The sequence below is a fragment of the Phoenix dactylifera genome, chromosome 14, assembly GCF_051530095.1.
Source record: "Phoenix dactylifera cultivar Ajwa chromosome 14, Ajwa_hap1_PhDact_Kaust_v1.1, whole genome shotgun sequence".
Lineage (NCBI taxonomy): Eukaryota > Viridiplantae > Streptophyta > Magnoliopsida > Arecales > Arecaceae > Phoenix > Phoenix dactylifera.
The window spans coordinates 11247622-11256673 of record NC_143203.1 but is presented as its reverse complement, the minus strand read 5'-3'; the positions used below and the strand labels follow the sequence as shown (position 1 = coordinate 11256673).

The 9052-nt window shown below is 31.5% G+C and overlaps 1 long non-coding RNA gene across 3 annotated transcripts; it reads left to right on the top strand.

Annotated features, from left to right (window-relative positions):
• Positions 1–434: 434 nt before the first annotated feature.
• On the top strand, positions 435–8706 carry LOC149751342 (uncharacterized). 3 transcript variants are annotated; one of them, XR_016398304.1, is made up of 2 exons: positions 435–3131; positions 7530–8706. It is a non-coding gene; the product is annotated as an uncharacterized LOC149751342 (long non-coding RNA). The 3 variants fall into 3 exon arrangements; XR_016398305.1 differs by having other exon boundaries at positions 7523–8706; XR_016398306.1 differs by having other exon boundaries at positions 7507–8706.
• Positions 8707–9052: the final 346 nt, after the last annotated feature.

The window sequence follows — 9052 nt, the reverse complement described above, 5'->3', positions numbered from 1 at the left end:
TTATTTGTAGTCTTAACCGACTAGAGCCAAAGATCATGACAACTCAAATAGATAGTTTTCTAGGAGAAGGACAATCAATTGATACACCACCACTATTTAATGGCATAAACTATACACATTGGAAAATACGCATGCGCATCTTTATTCAATCACAAAACTATTATTTATGGAAAATCATAATAAATGATCTTCACACACTCTCTCAAACTTCTAATGAAAAGGACTTAGCACAATTGAATGCTGATGCCATGAACCTTTTATATTGTGCATTAGATAGGAATGAGTTTAATTGCATATCTTCTTGCATGACTGCTAAAGAAATATGGAATATGCTTGAAGACAAATATGAATGCACTAACAAATCTGAAACATCATGTGTAGAAGGAGAGCAGTATCATATTGAAAATCCATGCTTGGTGGCACAAGAGGTACATGCTGAAACTGAAAGCAATTTTACATTTGATGAACTCCATGATGCCTTTTCTGATTTGTATTTAGAATATAAGAAACTTATTTGTAAGAACAAGAACTTGAAGAATGAAAATCAAATTCTAATAGATGAAAAACTGAAACTAACTAGTAAAACTGAAATCTTAATGAAAGAGAATCAAGAACTAAATCAAAGAGATCAATCTCTCACTAAAAGTCATGATAAACTTAAGAAAAACAATGAATTACTTTCAGAAGATAACAGAAGATTAACTAAAGAAGTTGACAAATTAAAACCTGTTGTTGAAAAATTTACCCTCAGCTCTGAAAAATTGAACCTAATGATAAATAATCAAAGAGCTGAATTTGATAAAGCTACATTAGGATATCAACCTTGGTACACCCAAAAATCTTTTAAGAATATGTTTGTTAAAACAGTTTTTAATTATTCTAAAACAGATTCTTATAATACTGAAAAACAAAAACTAAGTAAAATCTCTTCTGTTGTTCCTAAATCTATACATTACAAATTTGATGAACCTAAAAGGGAAAAACAGAAAACTGAAAGTTTTTCTACTACTCATGTTCGATCTAAGTTTGTTAAATTCAACAAGAGGATACAGAAATACATCCCTTGTAATCCTAAAATCTGTAAATTTATGGACAAAATAGCTATTAAGAAAATATGGGTTACAAAAGGAACAATTATAGCTAACCTACAAGGACCCAAAAGAGCTTGGGTTCCTAAGTTGAAAATATGATTATTCTTCAGCAAATATGTCTAGCTATCCAAGGTTCTAATAAAAGATGTTATCTAAACAATGGATGCTCTAGACATGTGCTAAGGAATTGAATTTAAAATGTAATTAAGAAGAATGAGTTAAATGAAAGAAATAATGATATAAGTTATTATTGCATCCTCTCATATTGAAATTACTTTAGTATTTGATTAAAATATGAATTGCATGTATTGATCAATTTTATGATATAGAGAATACTTTTGGAAATATAATCAAATCACTTCATTTTATAGTATACTTTACTCACTATTGGATAAGTTGCAAAATGATTAATTTATTAAGAATAATTCTATGAATTCTCTATATGCTTGATTGAGAGTTTTTATCCATGGCATTATTGTTTATTGATCATAGATATGATAATGTGTACTTGGTATGCTTTTGAATATATGCACTATGAATACCAAGATTAAAGAAACCATCTTTAGCATACAAAATCAACTCATGCTAGTATGTACTTAATCTCAAAAGACCTTGCCATTGGCTTACTTAAATTATCTTCTTAAAGGTCAAAGTTTTGCTATGCATGCTAACTAAGGAAACAAACAAAAATCATTTCTAAATCTAAAGATGTTGTTTCCATCTCTAAGTTTTTCAAAAGCTTGCATTGGATTTGTTCTTGGCAAATAAAACTGAAGTATTTTTCTGTATTTACTAAATCTTGTAAAAGTGTTTCAAATGAAAAAGATTTCCAAACTGTGAAGATAAAGAGTATCATGGCACAATGTCGAAAACCAAAATCCTGATAAAGGTTATACAGAAAATAATATTAAATTCGATTATTTCAGCACCAAGGACACCTTAAATAAAATAGGATTAATAGAATTCTTGAAGAAATGAAAAAAGACAATTGTGTATGATAGTCATCTACTTAAATGATTTTTGAAAGCTATCATCACTGCGTGTCATACATATGATTTCTACTAGATCCATTTTTGATGAAAACTCCTTTTGATCTTCTGAAAAATGGAAAATGAACCATTGCATATCTTTCATAGTTTTCAGTCGTTCATACTATGCTTGATATGTTCTTATGAAAATAATGCCATCCTTGGATATCACTCATCAAGCAATGCATATAGAATATTCAATGAAAAGATTTTAGTTGCAGAAATATCAATTCATCTTACTCTTTATGAGACTAATAATCTTTCATGAAGACACTAAAATCAGATTATTTGACATGTTTATGATTAATCTTTTTGCATACATTTAATAATCTGAAACTAAAACACTTAAGAATGTATAAGATTATAATTGGTTAAGTTAAACTAAATCATTTTTTTTTTAATCTGAAATCTTGCCGATGAAATTTGAAAATTTATTAGAACCAAATTGAGTTTTTCAGAAATGCACTTAATGAAGAAAAATTGATGACTATTAAAAGACTAAATCAAGAAAAGATGAAATAGATCTTGATAAGATTCTTACATGATTAGAAGTAAAGATCACCATCATCATTTGCTTGCTTTATGAGCTTTATATTCTGTCAAATGAATGTGTAGAATGCACTCCTATGTGGTTATTTCATTAAAAAGGACATCTAAGTAAAATAACCCCCTTATTTACAAATACATATTACATATCTGATAAAGCATTACGTGATTTGGAACAAGCATCAAAAGCATGATATAAAAGCTTAAGTAACCTTTTTGATAGAGAATGATAGTGATAAATCTATGCATCAAAAAGAAGAATTTGTGATATCTTATTTGCTCAAAGTATGCAGTAATGACATCATTTTTGGTTCTACTAATGAAGAGATATATTGCAAGGTGAGTTTGAAATATGATGAATGAACATCTTCTCTCAAACTCCAAATTAAGACAAACAGGAAAGGGGATCTTCATTGACCAACGTTAGTCCACAAGATAACTCTTATAGAAGATTGGCATGAAGAAGGTATATCTATGACCCCATCTTGTAGAAATTGAAAAGGATGAGCAAAGTAGATTTATTGTTTAAAGCTGTATTGAAGCATGATAGAATAATTATTTTATCATACAGCTAGTAGACCAGATTGTATGCTCATTATGTGACCTTGTGCAAGACTTCAATCTAACGTTAATGAATCATATTTCATTAATAACAAATAAATCATAATCTAAATCTTGATAGAAACAAACGTTTAAGATAAGTTGATTAAAACTTAGCTAACATATCCTATTGATAATTATCTTAAGAAAATAGAATCTACACTAAACTAAGTTGACCTTGATAAATCTTTCTATTGCCTCACATGCTTGTCCTTGAACTATCTTGGATCTATCTCTTTAGTTCAAGTGATATGTGCTTGCTTATATTTAGACAATCTCTTGAGTAAAGTGACTCAACATACAACTATTGTCATATCTTATATTGAGTCATCTAATTAAAAAAATATATATGTTGGATGAATGCTTTGTATTTTAACGAAACTAATGACCTTCCTTCAAGAAAGAAAAATGAGAGATTTCAACTTGAAGGATATCTTCATGTAAGATACACTAAAACATTCACATGCAAACAAGAGAGAAAACCTTCTTCAGCCAAAAGTTCACACATAAGAAATCTAGTTTGGCTTGAAGAATATATAATGAATAAGTAATTCTAGATATCTCTCTCACAAATTAGCTGAGCAAAGTCAATAACTTTAAATCTTATTATGACATGATTAAAATCATTAATTGTTAATCTTTTGATATCATGTCCATATATGTATTGATTGACTTATACTTTTAGAAATTGTTTCATGGTTTGCCCAAACTAAAATATATCTTTGCCTATGTAATAACCATGAAATACACAAGTTTATGCTTAAAATTTTGATTTAAAATAACTTGTGAGAAATTGTGAATCCTTGAGCACAATAAAAATGTTGTTTGCATGATATACATCTATATGATACATAAGATTATTTCTTTATTCCGCTCTTTCATGTAAATTACTTGAGAATAACAAAAAGAGAGAGAGATAAAGAAAAGGAAGTGGACATTATTTAAGAGGTGAAAAATCTAAGCAAGGCAAGTACTCCAATCTTAAGGAAAAGTAAAACAAGCATAATATATTCGACACATATGGAAGGGATAAAATCCATAATTGATTACACTCAAACAGGGAGAGTTTGAAGTAAACATCTTAACCTTTCTATATTGCTCATCATAGGGATGGTGCCAATGGGGAGGCTAGTGGTAGTACCCGGCACTATTTGACCCAACTATTCGGTGTAGGGCATATTAGGGACGGCACAAGAGGGAGGCTAGTGGTAGTACCTCGTGCCCCTTCCCAACTCCACCGGATATGGAGCAAATAGAGTATAGAGCACAAGAAAGTAAAAATGAAAGACAAAGTTAATGAAAGTATATAAGAAGAATCAAGTCAAATTTTTAATCACTTGAAAACACACTTTAAGGATGAAATCATTGCAAGATTATATTTAATAGGGGGAGTTTATTTGAAAAGAATTGAGTTTGATTCTTGACATGCTTGTTCTTAATATTTTAATACATGACTTAACACATAATATATTTTGCATGTGACATAATGTCTTGAATTATGGGTTCTCAATATTTTGTAATGCTTCATACATGGACAATTTGATTGAATGTTTGAAATGATACATAACATCTTTTGTTTGGTTCTATTGGGAAGAAATTTCAGATTTGTCATTAACAATCATTCCTAAAATCTAAAAATTGAATAAAATTGTAGAAAAGGATATCTCTATTTAGGAAAAATGAATTGATTCTGTTTTTATCCATCAACTTGCCTAAATTTGGTATATAATGTTCTAAGTTGTACCAAAACTCAACATTAAATACAAAGAATCTGAATATGCTCTTATATGTTTGAAATATGAGTTTTCAATCGTAATGGTTTAAGATGAGCTACAATGAGGAAGATACATATCTCAAATTATGACTTTGAAAGCTTCTATTGAAAATCTTTATGAAATTCAGAATCTGATTTTGTATAAAAGCTTAAACTTAATATGATTTCTAAATAAAGTCTTAATTTAAGAAAAACAGAATTAATTTTGATGCCTTGGTTGATTGCTCCGATACGCATCCGAAACATATCATTTCTTATCTTCAAAGTATACTAATATTGGTCTAAATGATGTGTCTTTCAATGATCTTGATTGCAAGCAAAGATTTTTAAATATATGACTTTATTTTGATATTAAAAAATATTTATTGTGCTTCATGTATACATTGCTGAAAAACTATGATTAAGAAATTGAGTTCTATAAATATATGAATATTTCAATGATCATCTATATGTTCTTCTCTCCTATATTATTAAAGACTTCCATCAATAGAGTGAATGATCTTAAGGCTAGAAATATTTCAGCTCACTCAAATGATTCTAAAAGAAAGAAAATGTAAATGCTTTTGAAAGAAACTGAGCTTCAAATGAATCATTTTCTGATTAATATTTCTATACATTTTCTCTAAGATTAGGAGAAAGCATAACTTGTTCTTAAAGGATTAGAAAGAGTGATTTCTATAAATTTTGAATAATTCTAGATCACTCTACATTCTCGATAACATAGAATTTCAGTTTTATTCACATTTATCATTAAAATCTGAAATTCAACCAAAGGAAAGAATGATTAAAGAGGAATGCATCTTTTGAGGGGGAGCTTTAGATATCTTATCCTAAAGTTACTTTAATTTGATGCATACCTTGATTTTCATGGATTGATTTTGATGAACCTCCTTATATTGCAATACTTGCTTTAATCATAAGTTTATACCTTGAGATGAGTTCTATAGAGGTTGTCTTATCTCAAACCTTGAGTCTTATGAAAATAAGCTGATAATTATAGAAAATATATTTTTGAGATTGACAATTTTATTGAACATTATCTTCAAATTCTAAACTCTTAAATGGAATGATCAATTAAGGGGGAGAAAGAAAATTTCAGAAGGAGAGATCTTATGGAACTTAATCGCATAAATCTATAACTAAAGGAGAGGGAAAGAATACTAAAAGAAAAGTGATCCTAATACTCTCCAATATGTATCATCTGAAATTTAAATCTGAAAATCTTTATGATATACCTTGAGGCTTGTTATTTGGTTAGTATATCTTATGCATCACTCATGAACCAAATTGCAATTCAAATAGTTGATCTTAAGAGCCTCTAACTTAATGAAAAAAGGGGGAGAATAATATGTTGAATTTTCTTGAGTATCTCATAGAAAATCTATTTTGAAATTCACTAATGAGTCCTAATTGGGTTGATCTTTAGAACTTCAATTTTGTGCCAATTCATATTTCTCTTTAACAAATTGTGCTTATTTTCTAAAGAAATAAAAGAAAGTCTTTAAAAGAGCTCTAAGATGTATCAAAAATTGCATGAATTCATATTTTGGTATTTGTGCCCCAATGCTCTTATTATCATAAAAAGAACTTTGAAATAATGATCCAACATGATGATATGTCTTTCAAATATATAAGTTTTGATCCTTTACTCTGAAAATCAATTAAATTGCTCTCATGTTGATAAAATACTCAATAGATTGGGCAAAAGGTCTTAAATGAACAAGCTTTCATACTTATTGATGAGAGGTTAGATTTCCACTCATATTTTTTTTCCTTGAATATCATTTGTGGTACTTCTTGAATTAACCTAAGGAAGATTCCACCTACACTTGATTAGAAAACTATCTGTGTTCTGCTCTGAAATTATCTTAATTGGCTCTGATCTATGCTCATTAATCTGATTCTAATATTATTGCCTTGAGTTATATGATTCATATCCTTGCAATAATTTGACATGCAAATCAGAGTACAATAAGAAATATTTGAGTATTCTTATCTTTGTGCTTAATGTTTCACTATCTTTTTGATGTTGTCAAAAAGAGGGAGAAATATTTAAGTATATGCTCATAATGCTTTGTGTTTTTGAATTGAATACAAATCAGCTGAAATTAAAATGTGTTAAGCTGATTAAATCTAAAGCATTATCATGAAGTATGTTTTAAATATATATGTTTTCTACTTCATGCAACTTAGCTATGCATTAGTTCTAGAACACAATATATTTTATATTGCACATACTCAAATACTGTGTATATGTTTAAATCTTAAATTTTGCATATACTCAGTGTTTTGTCATCATCAAAAAGGGGGAGATTGTTGACCACCTAATGGATTTTGATGAATACAAAACACGAGAGTATAATTTCATTTATCTTAACAATTTAATTGAGGATTTCATGTGTTTAATTAAGAATATTGTTAAGAAATGTCTAGGCAAGTTCCCATAATTTTTATGAATTTATTGAAGAATTTTTGAGTTGAAGAAAACAGATCAGGGACAGCCGAGACGTCTCCGGGTTGTCTCAGAGACGTCTCTGGCACAAACAGGAAGAACTGGCACGTCTGGAGACGTCCCCGGTACCTGCGGAGTCGTCCCCGCAAGTAAAAAGCAGACCAGCGGAGTCGTCCCCTAGATAGCGGAGACGGCTCTCTCAGGGTTTTCCAGAGAATGATTTTTTGGGAGATAAGGCAGCGGAGACGTCCCCTGAAAAAGCGGAGACGTCTCCGTAAAGCGCGGAGACGTCCCCGGAGCGCGGAGTCATCCCCGAAGCAGCGGAGTCATCCCCATGCAAAAAGCGCAAACAAGCGGAGACGTCCCCGTAAAGCGCGGAGACGTCCCCGGAACGCGGAGTCATCCCCGAAGCAGCGGAGTCATCCCCATGCAAAAAGCGCAAACAAGCGGAGACGTCCCCGGAGCGCCTGGGACGCGACTGACAACTTTTTCAGGTTTGATTTGAATTTCAAACGTCTCTTTTTTGTGTCTAACGGCTATATTTGCTTTTTGGGCTATAAAAGGGACCTCTTAAGTGCTTCTCAACATCTTCTCACCAACCCAACACAAGATCATTCAAGAGAGAAGAAAGAAAAAGAGGTTCAAGGGAGTTAGTGCATTCAAGTGAAGAAATCAAGTGCCTTCAAGCTTCTCAAGTGATTTTCAAGCTCAACTACTCTCTTCCCCTCGGGATACAAAGCTCACATTCAAGCCAACGCGATCCACATTGGAAGAACCATCATCTCCCACGCTTCCAACGGCTAAAAGGGTTCTTCCGGGTTCTATTTGTTTATCTTGTTATATTTGCTTGTTTAAGAAGCTTTGATTTATTTTAAACCTTTGTTTTAATATCTTGTAACTTGATTCAATCAAGGGATTGAATCAAGGGGTTAAGGTTTGTTGGTGAGCCAAAGGAAAAACCAACGGTGAGAGGTTGGTTGGTGAGCCGAGGGTAAAACCAACGTGTAAGGGTTCGATTGTGATCCCGGAAAAACAATCTGGGTGGTTCTAGTCGGTGAGCCAGGAAAAACCGACCGAGTTCGTTGTAAGCTCGTAAAACAACAAGTTGGGTTGTGAGCTTGTAAAACAACCGGCTGTAATCTGTAGGATTATAGTGAAATTCCCAAGAGGTCTTGGGGAGTGGATGTAGGTGCTGGGGTGCACCGAACCACTATATATTTGTTGAGTTTGTAATGCTCCTTGTTATTATCTAACTAACACACTTACTTACTTAGATAAATTGCTTGCTTAACTGTTATCCGCGTATCCTTTAGTTGCAAGCATATTTAATCAAGTCACATTCTTTACATCAAACTGTTGCTAAGTTTTAGCTTACACTGTGCATCTGAACAACTTAGCATAATTAATCAAAAACTTTTAGAAGTAGGTTAAAAGTTTTAAAAGACCCAATTCACCCCCCCTCTTGGCTTGTATCTACTGGGCAACAGCTCTGCCTCAACTCCGCCATATCGGTATAATTGCTCTGCTTCAACTCTGCCATATCGGTATGATAGCTCTGCCT